This window comes from Rhipicephalus microplus, chromosome X (genome assembly GCF_043290135.1).
Source record: "Rhipicephalus microplus isolate Deutch F79 chromosome X, USDA_Rmic, whole genome shotgun sequence".
NCBI classification, from domain to species: domain Eukaryota; kingdom Metazoa; phylum Arthropoda; class Arachnida; order Ixodida; family Ixodidae; genus Rhipicephalus; species Rhipicephalus microplus.
The window spans coordinates 107,968,310-107,990,293 of record NC_134710.1 but is presented as its reverse complement, the minus strand read 5'-3'; the positions used below and the strand labels follow the sequence as shown (position 1 = coordinate 107,990,293).

The 21,984-nt window shown below is 44.0% G+C and overlaps 2 non-coding genes across 2 annotated transcripts; both read right to left on the bottom strand.

The window, feature by feature from the left end:
- Positions 1-6,753: 6,753 nt before the first annotated feature.
- On the bottom strand, positions 6,754-6,835 carry TRNAL-UAG (transfer RNA leucine (anticodon UAG)). The gene has a single exon. It is a non-coding gene; the product is annotated as a tRNA-Leu (tRNA).
- Positions 6,836-7,632: 797 nt separating this feature from the next.
- On the bottom strand, positions 7,633-7,714 carry TRNAL-UAG (transfer RNA leucine (anticodon UAG)). The gene has a single exon. It is a non-coding gene; the product is annotated as a tRNA-Leu (tRNA).
- Positions 7,715-21,984: the final 14,270 nt, after the last annotated feature.

Genomic DNA, 21,984 nt, shown 5'->3' with positions numbered 1-21,984 from the left:
GATTTGTTTGGAATTTTGTACAGCGATGGAACGGCTTTCGTCGACGTCTGCTTTAAAGGTGGCTGCGTTCACTGTTAGGAATTTGCTGTGTCGCGATGGTAGAGCTGGCGAAGAGCGGCGAGCCGTCGAGCGGACTTCGCTGAAGCCTTATCCCGAAAGCGAAACAGGGAGGCAATCCGTTTTGAAAACAGCAACAAAAGGAGCGTCGTACTGTAGCAGGTTGTCGTTTGTACAGAGCCGGCCAGCACGACAACGTCGGCTGGGGCAAAATCTCTCTAACATGGGGCCGGCACGGCCTTAAATAGCGTTTTGGGACTCTTCTGCGAGACCAGTTCCCCGGAACGGCACAGTGGCTCGGCTGAGGAGACCAGCCATACCCGGAACTGCAAAGTGGTTCGGCGGAGGAAGCGACGTTATCCCCGGAACTGCACGGAAGGCGGCGCTGGGAGTGGGGGGGGGGAGACAGTTCGTCGGAACAGGGCTCGATCTGTGAGACGTGCTCCCGAACGAGGAACATGTCTGTGGCACAACATCACACAGTCGGCTTCAATTTTAGCAAGCCTTTGGTTCATGTTCTCAAAAGTTTTATCATACTGGGACAGTGTAGATTGAATGCTTTTCATTTCGTTTAGGAAGGATAATCGAACTTCATCGAGGGCAGACAAGGCGTCAGCAGCTGTTTGGGTGGAGCATGAAAGGGTAGTAGGGTTTGGGTTTTCTGTGGAGGATGAACGGGTAGTAGAGCCTGGGTTTTCTTCTAAGTCTCCGGAGAGCAGCAACAGGTTTAGTAAGTAGTAGCAGTAATGATAAAGGGCACCATAGTGATATCGTGGGCTCGGCAACACTATCAACGTATAATGCCATGTAGGCTTGGCAAATATCGAGTAGCGGTTCATTACCTGCATGAAAAACAGGCGTCGCAGGTGAGCGTTCGCCATCTATACGTTGTTGCCGAGCCCACTGGAGGGGCCACGACTGACGCTGGTGCTTTTATAGTAGCTGTGTGGCGCTGGTGTCAGGTCAGTGACGTGGGAGCCACGTGACTTCGGGAAATAAACTTTAACAACTTATTTGGAGATTTTTCAAAACACGCAAACAAACGAAAGTCACACAGGACAAAAGTAGAATGGTTTTAATCGAGTGCCATTCGAGTTAAACAGCCTTAGTGAAGGAAAACAAATATTAAACTATTTAGATGGTAGCTCAAAAGCTAAGATTGAACGAATATTTTCCTCCGTCCGTCCGTCCGTGCGTCCATCCATCCGTTCATCCTTTTCGCACCACTTGTCATCAATCATTCACCCCGTGATTATACTGTGATTTTCTTTCTTTCGTGAATATATATATATATATATATATATATATATATATATATATATATATATATATATATATATATATATATATTGCAACGTTTTTACTGCAAGACACTTCCTTTACTTGCCGAGCCTCTGCCCCACAACACAGGTCAGACTGATGATGATGAGTATTTACATATGACAAGATGACGCGCATGAATAATGCTCACACTTATTTCCCCCCCCAACGCTTGAGCGGCCAGCCCGGACGCGTCTTAGACGGAAACGGAACGTCAAACGAATGGCTTTAGACGCGATACGTGAACAATCTCCGAACCACGACAGCGACGATCCGAAGAAAGGTCGCTGCGAGTGACATGGTAGTTCACTGGCGACGTTTGTTCATTGATTGTATAGGGTCTAATGAAGCGTGACTGAAATTTATCGCACAATCCTGGAGTACGAATGGGCGTCCAAAGCAACACTTCATACCCCGGACTGAAGGAGACGTCGCGATGAGAGCTGTCGTAGCGTTGCTTGCGATCTTGCTGATTGGCTTCTGTATTAAGGCGAGCCCGTTGCCGACATTCCTCGAGCCTTGTGATGAACTGCTCTGATACGGTTGCCGAGGAGTCAGTTGGAACATTAGAAAAGATACGTCGATGGTGAATGTCGGTGTACGGCCGTACATGAGGTAGAAAGGTGAGTAGCCAGTAGTTCTTTGAACAGCGGTGTTATGGGCAAACGTCACAAAAGGCAAAATCGTATCCCAGTTGTCGTGGTTTGGTGCGATGTACATCGATAGCATGTCTATTAGTGTCCGATGAAATATCTCTGTCAGCCCATTAGTTTGGGGGTGGTAGGCTGACGTCGTCTTATGTACTGTACCACAGGTTGTGAGCGGGGTTTCGATTATGGTGGACAGGAACGTCTTGCCGCGATCACTCAGGAGGACGCGAGGTGCACCGTGACGCAATACAATGGAGTTGAGAAAGAAGTCTGCGACGTCTGAAGCAGAACTTGTGCGTAGTGCAGCAGTCTCTGCGTACCGTGTCAGGTGATCGACAGCAGTCACAATCCAACGATTACCTGCCGCCGTGATGGGGAGAGGTCCTAGTAGGTCTATGCCAACGATGGTAAAAGGTGTCTCGGGACACGGGATGGGTTGCAGAAGGCCAGCAGGAGACGAAGTTGGTCGCTTCCGCCGTTGACACAGATGACAAGATGCAACGTACTTGGCCACAAAAGTAGAGATACCAGGCCAGAAGAAACGTTTCCTGATGCGGCTTTGTGTTTTATGAAATCCCAAGTGGCCTGCACATGGGTCGTCGTGTAAGGCTTCGAGGACTTGGTGACGTAGAGAACGCGGAAGTACTGGAACCCAGCGGTGTCCATCAGTAGTGTAAACGTAACGATGGAGCACATTGTTATCGAGCTTAAATTGCCGTAGTTCTCGGCGCAATCTAGCATTAGAAGTAGGTGATATACCATTTAGGCGTTGAATAATGCTATTGCAAAATGGATCATCACGCTTGCGTGTGGCGAACTCGGTGTGGCGATTTGAAGCTGGCGTGTCGATAACCGCAAGTTGTGATAATGTGCGGGGTGACGTAGTGTTTTGCCCACCAACGAGCAATCACCTGACGTACTCGATGGCGACATTGGAAGGGGGCAGCGCGAGAGAGCATCTGCATGTTGGTGTGTTTTGCCAGACTTATAGATGACGTCAAAATCGTACTCTTGTAGGCGGAGCATCCAACGACCGAGGCGACCAGACAAGTTTTTCATTGACGATAGCCAGCACAAGGCGTGATGGTCTGTAATAACTGTGAAGTGGCGTCCGTAAAGATATGGTCGAAATTTTTGTATGGCCCAGACGACAGCAAGGCACTCCTGCTCAGTTATGGAGTAGTTTTGTTCAGCAGCCGTAAGAGCACGACTAGCATACGCAATAACTCTTTCCCGTGAAGTGGCATCCCGCTGTAGAAGAACTGCACCAATGCCTTGGCCACTCGCGTCGGTGTGGAGACATGTAGGTGCGTTCTCGTCAAAATGACACAGAACAGGGTCGGATGTTAAAGCATGCTTTAGGGATTGAAAGGCACGCTCGCAGTCATCGTTCCAAGCGAAAGTTGATCTGGATGTCAGCAGCTTATGCAGTGGTGACGCGATGGCAGCAAAATGGCTAATGAACCGGCGGAAGTAGGACGCCAGGCCCAGGAAACTTTGTAGGTGTTTCTGATTTTCTGGCCGAGGGAAGCGTATCACGGCAGCAAGCTTGTCAGGATCCGGGCGAACGCCATCTTTGCTGACAAGGTGGCCCAACAGCTTGATGTTCTTGTTGGTGAATTGGCATTTCTTTGTGTTTAACTGAAGTCCGGCATTAGAACTACACGTCAAAACTTCGTCTGAACGATCAAGATGCTGACTAAAAGAAGAGAAGAAAATGACGATGTCATCTAGATAACAGAGACATGTTTTCCATTTTAGGCCGCGTAGAACTGTGTCAATCATGCGTTCAAACGTGGCAGGAGCATTACATAAACCGAATGGCATCACGTTGAATTCATACAGCCCGTCTGGTGTTGCAAAGGCAGTTTTTTCTTTGTACGCTTCGTGCATAGGTATTTGCCAATAACCAGACCGTAAATCGAGGCGGGAGAAACATTCAGCGCCTTGCAGAGTCAAGTGCGTCGTCGACTCGTGGGATCGGGTACACGTCTTTGCGCGTGATCTTATTAAGTGCTCGATAAGCGATGCAGAATCGCACCGAATCATCCTTCTTTCGGACTAGCACTACAGGTGATGACCACGGGCTGGACGAAGGCCGGATAACATCTCGTTTGAGCATATCAGCAACGTTGCTCTCGGTTATTTTCCGCTCTGCGGATGACACTCGATATGGGTGGTAGCGTACAATTGTATTGCCTTCCGTTTCAATTCGATGTACGACGGAAGTGCGACCCAAAAGCTTGGAATTGACATCAAATGAAGTACTGTGTTTTTTGAAGGATACCCAAAAGCTCTTGCTTTTGCGCTGACGTGAGATCGGGATTTATTGTGGCTGTTAAAGCAGCCGTTGTAACATCATCATCATTACTCGTAGAGAAAGATGGCGCGTCTGCGTGAAGGGGCATCAAAGAAAGTGGTTCGGTATCTGTGAAGCAAACCACACTGGCGCCCTGGGGCAGTGCAACAGGCAAAGAAGTAGGGTTAACTGCCGTAACTAATGCTCTGCCATCATGAAAGTGCACCAGGCTAGAAGTGATGGTATCCCCACCAGAGATGTAGTGTCCACACGGTGGCAGGAACACATCACCAGTACTGATCTTATCTGATGTCAGGGTCAGAATATGCTCATTACCTGGAGGAATAAAACAGTCATCAGCGGCGACGAAGCGCTGGCTATGAGCATCTTTATCGGACGAAAGGGCAGTATCTGACATGCGTATGACCCTCTGACGGCAAGATATTACGGCTGAAGCTGAGGAGAGAAAGTCCCGCCCTAAAATGAGCGCATTAGTACGTGATGACAGAACGAGGAACTGTATATGGTGAAGGATGCCCTCAATAAAAACTCGTGCTGTGCAAACACCAGAAGGCTGAACGAAAACCGCATTAGCACAGCGAAGGGGAGGGCCATCATACGGTGTCTTCACTTTGCGCAAACGGGAACACAAGTCCACACTAATAACTGAGAGCGATGCACGTGTGTCCACCAAGGCTTCAGTCCATGTACCATCAACACACACTGAAAGTACATTTGAAGGGCGTTCCGGAGGAGTTCGATGCAGTCCGCCAAATGCAGCTTTCCCTCCTGAAGCTGCACTGTTTAGTTTTCAGGGCGATTATCAAACGCCGTGGTAGCCGGACGAAGTGGTGACGAGGAACAGCGCATAGGTGACGGGGAACGACGGCGCGAGGAGCGGAAGGTACTGGCTGTATCGAAGTGCTGTGGAGATGGTGAGCGGCGTTGGTACAATTGGTATGGGTGGCGATGTTGTGGAGCAGGGGCAAACTCATCCCTCTCGTAGTCACCATAGCCCCGCTTTTCGTCTTGTTGACGTCGATGACAGAACCGTGAGATGTGGCCACGTATTCCGCAATAATAGCAAATCGGTCGAGATGGACGCCAGGCATGGAAAGAAAGAGGCGGTGCCCTTGGGGCGAGGACATTTAGGGAGGGCTGCGTAGTTGACACATACTGTGGTGATTGCTGAGAAGGTGACGCTGCAACCACCTGAGCGTATGTCGGCTTTGGAGTGGTATGCGAGCTCGGGACTTGCTCACACGTCATGCATGCCAGTTCCTCCCTGACGATGTGGCGGAGGCTGCCTGCAGAAGGTGTTATGCGGAGCTCACAAGACGACGAGGTGGCCTGGAGTTGCAGCTCCTCGTGAATCATGGACCGTATCAGCGCACGGAGCTCATTGTCATGCGTTGGCCTGAGATCTCCTGTGTCAGGTTGTAAACGTACAAATTGAAGGTCGTCGAGTCGCTGACACGTACTGATGATATCCGCGACCGTGGTGGGGTTCTTTGCCGCCAAAGCGTTAAATGCGGTGGCGCCTATGCCCTTGAGCAGGTAGCGAACGCGGTCATGTTCCGTCATCGAGCTGTCGACGCGACGGCATAGGGCGAGGACATCTTCAATGTACAAAGTATAGGGCTCGCTGGAGTGCTGGGCACGTTCAGCAAGCTTCCGTTTGGCGGTCTGCACATACAGAAGGGTTGGAAAATATCTGATGGAGCTGCTGCTTAAAGGTAGGCCAGTCTGGGAAATCCAGCTGATGGCTGAGAAACCATGTCTTAGCGACCCCCGTCAGATAGAACGGCACGCGGGACAGCTTCGCAGAATCATGCCAATAGTTAAGCGCACTCACACGGTTGTACTCATCCAACCAGTCTTCAACGTCTTCACCGCGAAGGCCAGCGAACATCGGGGGATCTTTTTGAGGGGTGGTGACAGTCCATGAAGGCATGCCCAGGGGTGTAGGAGGGGTGGATGGAGCCGTGTTGTTGTTGTGCTCGTCTTGCGACATGACCGTGGGCTGACTGCGTAAACGGCGACCTGACCGGAGCTCCAGGGATGGTTGGTAGTCGAAGATAACGAAAAAGCGCTGCAGGGAGAGGACCAGGGGACGGGAAAGCATTCTCCACCACTTGTAAGGCAACATTTTTGCTGCAAGACACTTCTTTTACTTGTCGAGCCTCTGCCCCACAACACAGGTCAGACTGATGATGATGAGTATGTACATATGACAAGATGACGCGCACGAATAATGCTCACAATATATACATATACACAGTGAAAGGCGGCGGCGGCAAAAAGCCAGCCGAAAATGTCCACATCACTACTATTGCAATGAGAAAATCAAATAGAAAACTTCTGCAAATGGTGGCATTGAGGCAACGCCCCAGAAAAGACTAGTGCGTAGCGCAAGCAAAAAGTTTATGGCAGCGGTGGGATATGAACCCACGCCTCCGAAGAGACTGGTGCCTAAAACCAGCGCCTTAGACAACTCGGCCACGCTACCACCGGAATTTTTCGGTGCCCCCGTATGTCTAATCAAGAAGAATAATGTTAGGTGTGTACACAACATGTGTGCTGCAAGAACATCACTGCAAGACAATGGAACTACCTGAACTTAATCCACTCACATTGATAATAAAAAGCAATTAAACTCCTACTGATCGCTGTCGGCTAGTCCCAAGGAGTCTCCGAAGCACATATTACCTGTAGTTTTTGAAATAAACTTTAATAAATTATTTGGAGACTTTTCAAAACACGTAAGCACACGAAGGTCATGCAGGACGAAAGCAGAATGGTTTTAATCAAGCGCCATTCAAGCTAAAGAGCTTTAGTGAAAAAAAAATCCAACTGTTTAGATGGTAGCCCAAAAGCCAAGATTGAACGAATATTTTCCTCCGTCCTTGCGTCCGTCTATTCATGCGCCCGTTTCCGTCCGTCCACGTGGCCGTCAATGAGTCTGTCCGGGCGTGCGTGCGTCCATGCGTCCGTCCGTTCTTTTAGCCGCACTCGTCATCACTCACGTCGTGAATATGATGTGATTTTCTTTCTTTCTTGAATATATATATATATATATATATATATATATATATATATATATATATATATATATATATATATATATATATATATATATATATATATATATATATGCGGTGAAAGACGGCGACGGCGATGGCAAAAAGCCAGCCGAGAATGTTTATCTAATTGCTATCGCAAAAAAAATTAAAATAGGAAACTTCTGCCAACGGTGGCAATGAGGCAACGCCCCCGAAAATACTGGTAGTGCAAGCAAAAATTGTCTGGCAGCGGTGGGATTCGAACCCACGCCTCCGAAGAGACTGGTGCCTAAAACCAGCGCCTTAGACCACTCGGCCACGCTACCGACGGAATTCCTCGGTGCCCCCGTATGTCTGATCAAGAAGAATAATGTTAGGTGTGTACACCACATGTGTGCTGCAAGAGCAGCAATGCAATGCAATGGAACTACCTAACTTAATCCACTTACATCGTTAATAAAAAAAACAATTACACTCCTAGCAATCGCTGTCGGGTAGTCCCAGGGAGTCTCCGAAGCACACATTACCAATAGTTTTTGAAATAAAATTTAATAAATAATTTGGAGACTTTTCAAAATACGTAAGCAAACGAAGGTCATACAGGACGAAAGTATAATGGTTTTAATCGAGCCCCATTCGAACTAGACACCGTAGTGAAGGAAAATAAATATTAAACTATTTAAACGGAAGCCCAAAAGAAAAGATTGAGCGAATATTTTCCTCTGTTCGAAGTCGAAACTTATTCCGTTTGCATTTCAAATTAGCGTACCTGATGCCGCAAATCAGAGGAAGATCCACTGGAGGAAACGACCCTTAACATACTAATCAGCCTTTTAACGTGGAAAGTCGGCCTATATAAAACTGAAATATAGGTGGAAAATTAGGTTGAAAGACCGTAGGCCAGAACAAAACTATTATTTTGGCATATTTGAGCATATACGTTTATGATTTTGTATTTCAGTGAGGAGTAGAGCAACTCTTTTCCAAGCCCATTGAAATCGATCACTGGTTATCGACGTTTTGGATCGTCGATTTTGGCATGTTGAACTTGTTTCTCGTATACCCAGCACTTTTAGGTAGTTAATGAAGCCACTCAACTCCCAGAATTAGTTTGAATTAGGCCATTTTAGCATCATTGATTGATCGTTGTGTGGAGTTTAACGTCCCAAAACCACCATATGATCATGAGAGACATCGTAGTGGAGGGCTCCGAAATATCGACCACCTGGGGTTCATTAACGGGACCCTCAAATGGTTTTAGCGATTTTTTTACTAACACATTGGGCGGGTAGACCAAGTCCCAAGGGTAATTTAGAGAGCAATTTGAGCTCTCTGCGTAAACCGTGTAATTTATTACAAAGCTTTAAAGCTGCCATTCACTCGAAATCGCTGCAGTACGCTGGGACTCGGCCAAACGCGTTTTCAACCGCCCACACACCAAGCGACGCGATCTGACGTATTGACGTCATTGTTTTCAACTGATCTGATTGGCTTTGAAACACGCAGCACATGTATTTCTTTTCTAATAAACAGGGAACAAATGTTGTTCGTAATTTGTAAAAGACCTTATAATTTATTTTGAATAATTTTTTTACAAACAAAGAGAAGATGATCGCAGTTTACAACTAAGCTTTGGCACTTCCAGCACACGGCGAACGTTGTCTGCTTGGATCCCACCACGACCTGCTCTATAAACTTACGACCTGCTCATGCCACTGCTCCCCATTTCGCCAGGTTTGCTTTTGCTTGTTTAATTTTTTTGTAGTTCTTAAAAGTGCCGCAGCACGCCGTGGCGCTTCAACTAACCCTCATCGCTGCAGCCATCGAAGTGCTTTCCTGCGCGGTGCGTGCGTTGACTCGTTTTAGTGCCATTTAAAGGTTAGCGTTCATCAGGATATTTGTTCAAGACTCGAGAGCGTTAGGGTACGACAAGTACAGCACCATTCACACAATGGTGTACAGCTGCGTTCCATTCTGCAAGTCGAGCAGCCGGCAGTCAACTGGGATATCGTTTCACGAAATTCCCATCACTTAGATTCGACAGCGCGAATGCTAAAAGCTCGTGGAATAGAACAGTGATTCAAAGTGATTTAGCCAGTTATAACGCATGGTATAGACTGATACTCGCGTTTCTAGAAAACATTATTGCCTTTATAGAATTGGAGCGTGACAAAAGCTGTTGTCACTTATTGTGCTGTATTTTGCTGCTCCAGAGATTGGAGCTTAGTGACATCGCCAGTGAGACACACATGGAAACGCCACCGGCGCTCGAACGGTGATGTAACGAACTGCTGCAGGTGCGAGAAATCACTGTAACAACATTGCGGTAATCCGCCGGTTTTATCGCGCGCTTTCATCGATCGTTAGACATTCGCCAGACGATAGCACAACTACTCCCTTCTATTGTTATCAGTGACCAGTGTCATTGAAGGATGGTATGCAGGGCATGAAAACTTACACGGGTCATCGCATGCGTTTTTAGTACTGTATGCGTCTTTGTTGCGTCACAAAAACACACTGATTTCGGGTTGCAGCTCGTTACAAGATCGCTGTTTTGCCCACGGACGAATTATTTCAGCACCTTCTAGACAGCAGTTAGGTGAGGCGCACTGCGCAAAACAAACTGCTGGTGTATCGCATATTGCTCGCGTTCGCCTGCGCTTAGACCAGGACACTAAGTGCTCACGCAGATTGAGTTCCGGTAATGAACATCCTGGAGCCAACCACTATGGTGCTTCTCACAGCTAGAATGTTGCTTTGAGTCGTTAAATCTGTGGGTTGCTCGATCGGCGCGTTATAAATAAGATAAAAATTGCAGAAACGCGCACGCACGAGTGCACCACTACGGCAGCATGTCGTCTGCATTGAGGGTAAGTAGGAGCGGCACCTCTCGGTATCTCCGGTCCTTACGCGCCATTTTTGGGCTCACACGCCTTCATAGGGGTGGCGCCACGGAGGAAGGAAAAACGGAGGAAGGAAATTTCCTTCCTCCGTGGGTGGCGCCGATGAGCAGGTCGTAAGTTTATAGAGCAGGTTGTGGATCCCACACGCTCCATGTTGACGTGAGCTGCGCAACGAGTGGGCATCACGCGGTTGTTGTGACACCACTGGTGACACCATGAATCATCCTTGCCTCGTTGTACGCTGCAAGTCCGTTGATTGGCGTCAAGTGAAGATACGACACCGTGCGCCCAGGAAAAAACAGCAGGCGCACCTAGGGGCTGCAGCACATCGGATTGCCCGTATCAGATCAGCGGCGGGATTTAAGCGTATGGGGTCGCCACTTTGAGCTGGAAGACTACGAACGCGATTCCGTGCTTGTGCGGCGATGTGAAGAGGCACCCCTCAAATCCGACGCACTGCCGTCTTTGTTCCTTCCTGGTGAAAAGGTAAGTTCACGGTCGATCCGGATCGTGCGACACGCACTGAAAACGCAGTTCGCACGTGTGAGTTCAGAAAATACTATGTAACCTCGGTAATTATAACTATAACGACTGTGTCTCTTTAATGCATTGCGGTTGACTACGCAATAACTATATACACGCTGAAAGACTTTCGCTGGTTAGTGATTTCTAGAACCGATTATAAAATGTCAGGCTGCCTTTTTGCACAAGTGTATACGTCGTATGGCCAGCTGTAAAATGCAGGTTCGAATGTACGGCAGGGATGTTATACATGATGAGCTCAAAGAAAGCCTCGCAATAGTGCTACACGTGTTCGACGGCGTTGATAGGCTACGGTCCGATTGCTCGTGCTGTATTCATGCCGAATAGCGATAGCACGGCGCGCTAGAAAATCGTCTCGCAGTGCCAACGTCCAAAGTGCGTTGAAGCTTATGCTTCAACTGTAGCGCATATGCTTTATTTGATTTATTTGCCGGTGTGAATGCACATTTATGTATGTGTAAAGGTAGCATTGCAAGAAAAAGCGTGCCGATTCATGGGTGGTTTAATTCATCGACTGTACTTGGGGAAATTCATCCAAGAAGCTTATGGCTGCTTACGGGGCCGATTATAATTGATTTGTGGGGTTTAACGTCCCAAAACCACCATATGATTATGAGAGACGCCGTAGTGGAGGACTCCGGAAATTTTGACCACATTGGGTTCTTTAACGTGCACCCAAATCTGAGCACACGGGCCTACGACATTTCCGCCTCCATCGGCAATGCAGCCGCCGCAGCCGGGATTTGAACCCGCGACCTTCGGGTCAGCAGCCGAGTACCTTAGCTACTAGACCACCGCGGCGGGGCACGGGGCCGATTATAAGCATGCAGCTTTACCTTGTGGCATATCATGCGGGAAAACGAAGAAGCCGAGAAATATTTGCACCACAGTGTCTCTTAATAAATTAATCGTATAACTGCAATACTCCATTTGTTTACGTCATAATGCATGATCACCAAATCACTACAGTGCAATGAAATGTTGGCTTCACATCTAACAAGAACTTGGCAGCTTATAAAAAAAACTGCTAATTAGTAGAACTGCATGCAGAGTTAATGTGCTTATTCCATCAGAGATGTGAAAAAAAAGGAAAATGCCGAAGTAGATTTTTATACGAATACAATAAACTCTCCAGCCTCTTTTTCTTGGTAGCATGTTTTTAGTTCACACACATAAAACAATTCATGCTATGTATAGGCAATCAGTGCACATGAAATGTGTGAATGGAAATGCAAAGACAACACTTAAAACCATTGTCATACATTGTAAATATGGTAAAAGAAGTTGCTGCTTTTTTCAGCATCACACACTGCCCCAGAAAAGTGTCGGAGAGTGCGGCACAGTATTTGTACTTTCTCCTAGTCAGGTTAGTCCTGCTCTGTTTGCGTACATTGGCACTGCACAAAATTTAGAGTGGAATGTATATGTGTTGCATAGCATTGCTGAATATTATGGAAAAACACTCAGTAACACTTTTCTTATGCATCTACACACTGTGCAACTAGCTGATGCCGGATAAGGCAGCTCAATTTTTACAGCTCTCTCAGCTCCCAGATGAAAATTATTTTGTGTTCTTTGAAACATAACTTGGCACCAGGGAAGTTATCGTGAAAACCAGAAACATTTTATTATTTCTAAGTGTGTTGCAGTTTAAAACAAACACAAGCTATTTTATTTAAAGTGATCTTAATACCACATGGCCACAAAGACATTGATGTATAAAATATACTTTATTAAAAGTGCAGGTGTAACATGATATGTTTATTTTCACCACCTCATATCCAGACAACCACATAAAAAACTGTACGCAAGGACACCATGAGTACAGTAGCAACTCAGACGACAGTGGAATGCCGGTCCTAAGTAAGTTGACCTATAAGTTGAAAATGCACTTTGAGGTATAAAATGTACAGTAGCTGTTCAGTTACAGGATTCACACCTAACCTCCTAAACAAAGAAAACTAGCAGGAAATAATGCATGATGATGAATGATTGGGTATGACACCAATCGAAGAAGTTTTGTTTATTTGCATGTTTCATAACCATCTCAACTACGCAGGTGAACATGACCCTGAAGGTGCTTGTTTCGGCCAAAACGCAGACAGCAGCTGCCTTCACCACAGAATCTGCAGTGCAGACACACTGTAGTGCTTCATCACATGAGCAGCAGCAGCAGTTTTCGCCGATGTTGCTTCAGTGCCACAGCTCCTAGAGGTTTATGGCCTCACGGTGGCTCAATACCTCTCCGAATGGATGAATCTTCCCTCACTAAAGAAAAGCCAGCTGCTGAAACACTTGTCCAAATAGATGGATCTTTCCCTGCTGAGGAAGAAAAGCCAGCTGCTGAAGTTGACATCACATACTTGCCCTCATTCAGCGAGAGTTTCTGCTGGTAATACAAGCATTCAGTGATCTTTAACATGTGATGGGCAAGTAGTCACAAACTAGTCCGCATACTTAAACCACCCCTTATGTGTACAATGATGTATATAAGAGCTTGTACAATTTGAATGGAGGCCCGTTGGCAGAAATTTTTTCAGGGGTGACCCACCTGCTGAGGGCCTTTAAAAACCCGTATTTTCATTATTCATGTTCGATAGAACACAACCCCTCTATCCAAATTTCGAGGAGTGTGGGGCAGGCCCTTAGGGCCCCCTAATTCTGGCTATGGGCCTCGTTGAGCACCTGTATAAGAGCACTGGAGAGCAATTGAAGAATCATGCGAATTTTCTTATCACCCTTATTTCAAAGTAGGCACACTGTTTTCTCTTATGCCACTTTGTCTCTTTTATGAGTGTATCTTATATAGGGGTTCGACTATATAGGAAGCATGTATTTTATTTATTTACTTAGGAATACTGCAGGTCTAGAAAAGGCCCAGGCAGGAGGGGAGAGGTACAAACAAACAGTAAAAAGTGTTCTGGTATCAAAAATAATATACTGACAACAAAATCAATCTACAAACAAAGAAACAAGCACTGGAAAATGTGAAACAATGAAATAGATTATACAGAATGAAATGATCATGAATACATAACTATCTAATCAATGTACAAGGGTGTCTGTGCAAGGCTAGATTTAAGAGCCTCTTTATAAAGCCTCTTTATTGACATTAGCTCGACAAGAGGATTTCTATGACAACAGCAACAAAGAATGTTCGTACTCATTTGCAATTCATGATGCTCTATAATACAGCAGTGATTTTAGACGTTGCCACAACCTCTAACGAGATAACAAAGAACATAGGAGACCACGTTCCCCTGCAGTGAGTACGCTTAGGCCCAGCGGTAAGACTAGTACAGCAATTATGCTGAAACCTATGCCTGACTAGAACACAGCCCTGCCGAAAGCAGTAAGACTCATTTCACACGAAAGCACAGGGTGGTTCATGAACACTTTCTTTTATAACAAGCACGTGTTTTAAGATGTTCCCCAAACAAGGAGGGGCACACCGACCCATGTGTACAATTACATTCTGCACAGCATCTACAACAGGCTGCCACCTACCAAAGCAGTTTCACAGTGGACACAGTAAAATGATTTCATGTGACACTATTATTTGTGAGCTAATACATCAACTTCTTTTATATAAGACATTGCCAGTTTCTTTATGTAAGACTTCCAAACAATGCTACACTTAGCTCATGGAGTGACTGTTTTGCGATAGCTAACTTGTGCCTCGTTTCCGGTTATTATTATAATGGAGTGTTCCAATTGCGTTCTCTTAGTTGGTTATAAAGAGATTCACCTAAAGGGTCCTGTAATGTTTAACTGAAGCTGCGTTAGCATTTCTGCTATAGCACAATGTGATAATAGGCACTGTAAATTCAGGTATTCACCTTGCATCATGACTGCTAAAAGCTACAAGCTTTCTAGCAGTGCTTTTTTCTCCTGATCCCATTGAGAATGCAACTGTCACTAGTGCACAATTGAGCTCTAGCTATTTGTCAACATTATACTTGAATCTTGCACTACAAGGACACTGCCTATATCGGCCGCCTAAATTTTTTCCAGTGCTCTTATAATCAGTAAACACTCAGAAGAACTTAGAGAGATTAAGTTAATCGAGACCATAAGCAATAAAAAATTGTAGTGGTATCTTTGGAGGTGAAGTAATGGCTTCAGATGAGTGGATGCTGACATTTATTTGATATCCTAGTGCTCGCTTTACTGATTGACCTTGGCAACTCCTCTCGAAGGTTGCCTGACATTTGCACTCATCAGTAGATTTGTTGCAAGATGAAATGCAAGGACAGACCATGTGGTTCAAGGACACTCAAAAGTCTTACTTTATTCGTGTCAGTCTGAAAAAAATGGGAGGCTATATTGTATTGAGCAAATAAGGGTCAAAGAAAGCTTTGGATTGATGGGTCTGACTTTCTTTGTATACTTTCTGTCACATTGTGCAATGCTCCCACAGGCTAAGCACCCACATGCTAAGCACCCACATGCTAAGCAACACAACACATGCTACAGGCAACATAATGATTGAGGCTAAAACCTTCACAGTTACATTAAAACTACTTTGATAACATCCCCAATACTTTCCTTGGCATAATTGTCAGTCACTTCTCATTAATATCATCTAACAAAGAAAACAAACCCTAAATTTACCCTAATTTTTTCATTCATGGCCAGGGTCTCGTTCTGGCAGACTTAATGCCATCGGGTTGTATGCCAGGAAATATTAGTCAACTGCTAGCCATTAGAACATCACCTGTAGTATGATGCCTATAGGCAAAAAATCACTGTCCCACACTCGCTGCAATGGCAACAGGCAGCGCTGACTGACACTACCACATTTAAAGTACATACATGTCCTATAAAGTGGACGGGGGGGATGGCCGACATGGTAGCTCAGTTGGTAGACTGTCAGATGCGTTATTCGAAGGTCGCAGGTTCGGTCCCTGCCCACGGCAAGTTATTTTTTCGTCCACTTTTCTTCACACTTACATTACAATTACTTTAATAACATCTATACTTTTTTGGCATAATTGTCTGTCAGTTACCACTAATCTAACGAAGCCATATTAATGAGAACTAACGAACAAAAGTGCCAAAGAAAGTATAGGGGATGTTATTAGTTGTAAATATACTGTAAATGTGAAAAATATTCTAACGAAGCCATATTAATGAGAACTAACGAATAATGGTGCCAAAGAAAGTATAGGGGACGTTGTTAGTTGTAAATGTAATGTAAATGTGAAAAAAATAAAGGTGTATGAAAAGATTGCTTTTGTGAGCTGACACTGAACTTTTGAACTTCGAATAACACATCTGATGCTCTACTAACTGTTTAGGGGGACACTTCACTCTTCACTGGAAATGAAAATTCATTGTGTTTGAGAGCTCCCTTCATGAACTGCTCACTAACTGCTCCATATGTGGCCAAGCAGTTGGCAACCTGAACGTCATGGGAACTCTGGTCGTTGTAGAGGGGGTGTGCGAGCAAGTGCATAAGCTCCGGTGGAGAAGCCAGCCACTTGTTCGAGGTAGTGAAGCTGGAGCCAGCAACTTTCTCCTGGCGGCTGGCATGCTCTACTAGGGCTGTGGGATGGCTGCAACCATCCAATGCCTTGGTGCTCAAGTCATCATGGAGTGCGCCTTCTACAACTACCACAGGGCCTACTTGCTCCCTGCAGTAAAACAGGTGCACTTATTGATCAACATCTAAATCTAACTATGGAAAGACTTGTAGACATATTAGGCAGTGTGAACACAAATGCTTATACTTCTCTTGCATTAAAGTGAATCTTACTTTTTTCTAACTTAGTTTTGCCATAGATTTACACATTGCAAAGCATTTGCTTCCTTCTGTATATCTTTGTCAGTGTTATCTAAATCCAGAACATGAAATCATTTTGTTTAAAACTTGTGCAAAATTAGCCCATCTGATTTTATGGTTACAATGCGAAAGAGAAGCCTAATATTTTCGCAAGCTAATATTTAAATGTAGAAACCAGTCATCTGGAAAAATCATAGTTTCACAAACAGTTTTAGCATACTGTCCTATTTATCTTGCTGTGTAATATGAATACTCATGATAGAACTGAGTTTGAGTTGATGAACTTGTACAGTGGTAAAAATGTAGCAGTGGTGGAATACTCGTGGGCATGTCGGCATGAAACATCATTGCTATTATATCAGGCCTCGGAAACTCGGCACTAGTTTCAGTTTCAAAGAACATGCACGCTCGTAGCGGTTGCTGGGCATCCTAAGATACGGTTGAACGAAGTGAGGTTGATGTGAATGTCCGCATTTATTGGCCATCACAAGTTTTTACAAACAAAAATTCTACGCTCCATAAAGAATTTCTCTTTTGTTTATATGTTTTTTCTTATTCCTTATTTTGTGAATTTTAAATCAGGTGAAGCGCAGAGAGTGATTGACTTGCGTTCGTAGCACTTGCCTCCGCTCCTTCTTGCCTCTATCTCAGTGATATTAGAAGCTGGATCTCGCTCAGTTATCTGGGTCGGTTGCCGTGTCAATTACGAGAAAGATAAAGATGGCAAGTTGTGGCGTGCAGAGAATGGACCACAGTGAGCTGCGCCGATTAAGTAAACCATGCATTCTTCGAGGATGGCTTAATCGGGTTTTTTGCAACTTTGCAGTGTGCTAACACGGCGATTTCTAGTTCTGCGAAAGTTTTGTAGCCTTTTCTAAAAAGCAACAAGTGAACACAAAAACTTGGACTAACTATTGGAGCAGGTATTGATTTTTCATGAGTACATATACGTAAACCCAGTTCTCCACAAGCCTGACTGGACTGAGAGAAGCGCAGGGTCACTTGACTAATTGGTGAAGACGACAACCAAGCTCATTTCGAGAAAATGGGTTTATTGTAAGGCTTGAACTCGAGTTGGCTAGGCTATATGGTTTTAGCTACTTTTATTTTTGGCAACTAGTTTAATTGATGTCAAATAATTATAGGCCACTTGCTGCTTATGAAATTCTTGTAGCCGTGGTTTCAAATTATGTGAGTCTTTACTTGTAATAGTGTCACTCCAATACACGTCATGGACTAAATAATATTACAGAGAATGTCGATGGAGGCAACGTTTTGACGAGTAAACTTTTCTTCGTCAAGGTAACGCTGTTGCTCTCATGAGGACAAGCGAACTCCGAAACACTGTTTCCAGCGACGTTCTTTCTCGAAGAACTTATGACCGCTTCAACTTTCTTCATGCTTTTGAACTTCAGTCTCTATTGGTACTCAATTCCTATGCCCGTCGTCATAACAAACGTGATTGAGTCAAATACGTGTCTTATCCACGATTGGTAATAATTTTGACATTGGTTCGGATATTGGGCTCAACGTTTGCTCATTATGTCCATATGTCAGTTGTAAATTGAATCTGCATCTATAAATTGACACTTTCACACTATATGTATGTGCCTGCTTTTGTTATGCAAAACATGCAATAAAAAATCATTGTATTCGTGTCGATCGAGTTTTGTCTTACTGTGAAAGAGTCAGCTTAACTTTTGCCTCTTCAGAAACACGAACAAAAATTTAAGAAACAGTACAAAAATTTTATGGTCGCATTGCCCAAGCGGCCAGCGGACCTGGAAGAAGGCACGAGTGCATTCTGCTTGCATGCGAAGTGGGAAAAGGAGGGCTTCCATGGCAGGCCTCCTCCTCTATATTTTTTTGTCTTTTCCCTCTATTTGGGGACCTCACCAGTGACGTTATGAAAGAAATTTTCTGTTCGTGATTTACTTCTAGTAGGATGCCCGGCAACCGCTAGTGGTAAAAGCAGCGCTTCCGCTGCTGAGAGCGAATACATGGGAGGTACAGGGAGTTTCCGCCCCTTGATTATACTGTGGAATACTAAAAAACCTATGCATTGTGCCACCTGTCTTTCCAGCTTTTCCTCAAAAAACAAGCAGCCATGGTAGATGTTCTTGATGACTTGCTCATTGACCTGGCAGGTGATGGGTGATGCGACTCGCCTGGCTACAGCGCCAAGTATCTCATGTACTGTGTGCTTTCCATGCAGAATGGCTGCATTTTACACAATGAGTTGGTGCAAGTCGGAGAGGTAAACTTGCAGTGCTACTAGTAGACTTTTCAAGTGCTAACAAGAGACCTCTTGCTACACTTTTGTTCACTTTCACTGAAAGTCTCCTACAATGTCTCTGTAGAAAAGCAAGGACTTGGTAAGTGCCTGACTGCTGTGGACAATATCTAGGCATCCACATACGCTCGTTGACAACAAGTACCACATGTTTCTGCGAAATTTCCAAGTGAATCTAAGAAACATCAAGTTAATGAAAGTATATCTTTATGTGAAATCATTAACTTACTGTTTCAAGAAGGAATGTTGGATGGAAGGGGGAATGGGAGTTTCATCACTCTTGTAGAAAGCACTGTGTGTGCTTATGACAGTAGGTCCAAGTGACTTATTAGGCATAATTTTTCCCAGATAGACATTCTAGTGTCAAGCTATACTGCCGCAAGCACAAGCCAAAGATGCCACACTGGTATGATGTTTGGAACGTTGGTAAAGGTAAGCATGTACACTGTTTATAAAGTTAGTGTAGCATATGTACAGTATCTCAGCCCATTCTGATAAATAACCTAAAAAAGCTGATGTATACACATGAGTAACATCTTAAAAACTGGCTTTTTAACTTGTAATCATGGTAGATGCACTTGCAACTTATAAGTTTCCTCTTGCATACATGATCTAATAACATTATAGAGGATCAAGTTGAAATTAACATATCTTTACAGGCCTTGAGCAAATGGTGTGAAAAATGGAATATGAAAATTAATTATTCTAAATCGACATACACACATATTACAACAAAGAATAGCCGTCTTTTATTTTTATACTCCATCGGAGACATTGTTTGATAAATACTACTTAATTTATATATCTAGGATTAACGATCATGGGAAATTTATCTTGGAGCATACACATTAACAATGTTTGTTCAAAAGCATATGGGAGGCTATGTTTTCTACGAAAAAAAAAACTAGAAGGTGGAACAGCCGATGTGAAACTTGCTGCTTATAAAACCTTTATAAGGCCTGTTCTTGAGTACGCGTCGGAGGTATGGATCCCTCATCAATATTGTTTAAAGAAACAAATGGAAAAAATTCAAAAGTACACGGTGCTGTTTATATGCTCCCGGTTTCGAAGGACAAAATCAGTTACAGAAATTCTCCATTCTTCTGACCTCCATTTGCTAGAAACGCGCAGACAGAAAAATCGTCTGAAACTAATATTTCAAATTCTAAATGGCCAAATAAATATTAGCAAGGAAGTATACTTACTGCCACCAGGTAAAAGGAGCTTAAGAAGCAACCACAACAGTGCCATTCAAACGTACAGGTCTCATACGTATAGATTCAAATACTCCTTTTTTCCTAATACAATTGAAATGTGGAATGAAATGCCGGTGAGTGTTGTTGACCAGAACGATTTGTCGAAATTTGAACAGACCTTGGATGATTATCTGTACAATTGTAGCGTTTGATGTTGATCCATCGTGTATTTGTGTATTTGCTAATAATGTTCTTTCTGCTATGTTACCCTCTCTGTAAGGACTCTTGCATGAGAGTTGACAGTATTGCTAAATAAATAAATAATAAATAAATATTGAATAAAACCAGCACTAAAATACTAGCTTAAAAAATCCTGGGACTAATGTGGCTTTGGAGAAACTTGCACCGAAAATTTGCTGAAACATTTGTATTTCATTCTTCATACTTGTAGTGAAAAAAAACAAACAAACAAAAAACAGGCGCAGACACAATCGAGAAACTCATACACAGTACGAGCACTGGTCTTACGAATGTGTTCCTTATGTCTGCATCTGTTTTTTTTTTCTACCAGTATGAACACAAGTGACTCAAAACAACTAGCCCCCATCACCGCTTTGGCTGCTCAAACATGTTTTCACATAACAAGCAAGCGCATAACCAAATACTTTAGGTAGAGACATTGCTCTCAGAAAAACTTTTCTATTTTACAGTTCACTATAAAAAACAGAGCTGACACCAAAATTTCTGTCATCTCAGCTCTGATATGCTATCACATTAAAAGCAAGTCCTTGTACTGTACATGAAAATCCAATACCTGGCAGTGTAGTTTATATAAGGTAAATGATCGTGCATGTAATCTGAGGGTTGTAGGTTTGGTTACTGCAGGTAAAAAGTTGTTTTTTTTGTGTTTGTTATTTTTTCACACTTATGTACAAATACTACTACAGTACCAATAAAAGAGCACAAATAACATACTCTATACCATCCTTGGTTTCTGTATCAGCAAGTTTTCAATAATTTCATATAAGGAGGCTTGAAGGTTACCCTCTACTTTCTGTAATGTCACCACTGCAAAGGAGCTTGCAGCTGGTGCAGTTAGTAATAGCCGTTCAAAAAAAAGGTGTGCATCTGGTAAGAAGTGATTAGCTGTTAATTGAACAGATGCACTTCTAACAAACTGTGGTACTTCAGATGACAAGCAATGACAAGGTAATAGTTAAAAGAAAAAAAATTCTTCTGAACAAGCATGCAATAAATATCTAAAAGCAGAGCCTGAAGGGTTGTAAGGTTGTAAGCCAGGTTGTAACCATGCCGCAACATGCGTGCTTCTCATGTTACTGGTCGTCACCAGCTGCACCAGATAATGTTTTTTATTGTCACATAACCCCCCCCCCCTCAAATGTGGATTTATATCCTTAATAAGGTAGGCTGACCTACCATGAAGTAAATATGGTAATTACTTTTATCTTGTATTGTGTCGTGGCATGATAGTGACTTTGTCTCTCTTCACCATGCAGGCTATGTTAAGAGCTATTGGAACTTGCCGTGGACCTCCGTGAACTCTGATCATATAAAGAGAGCTTTACAAGAAATGAGGCAGCGAAGCCATGGCATATATACCACACGTATGAATGGCCCATCTAAGGAGGAGCTCATTGCTCAAAGGCGCACGCGCTTTCCAATACCATCGACCTCGAATGAGTGACATGCATTTATTCTGATGATGTTGGTTTGGGTTCAATGCTCCAAAACCGTGACGCAATAATAATGAGGTACGCTATAGTGAAAGGTGCCGAAAATTTCGGTAACGTGACGTTCTTCAACATCCACATAAATCTGAGTACAAGGCATCAACCATTTTCGCCTCCACTGAAAA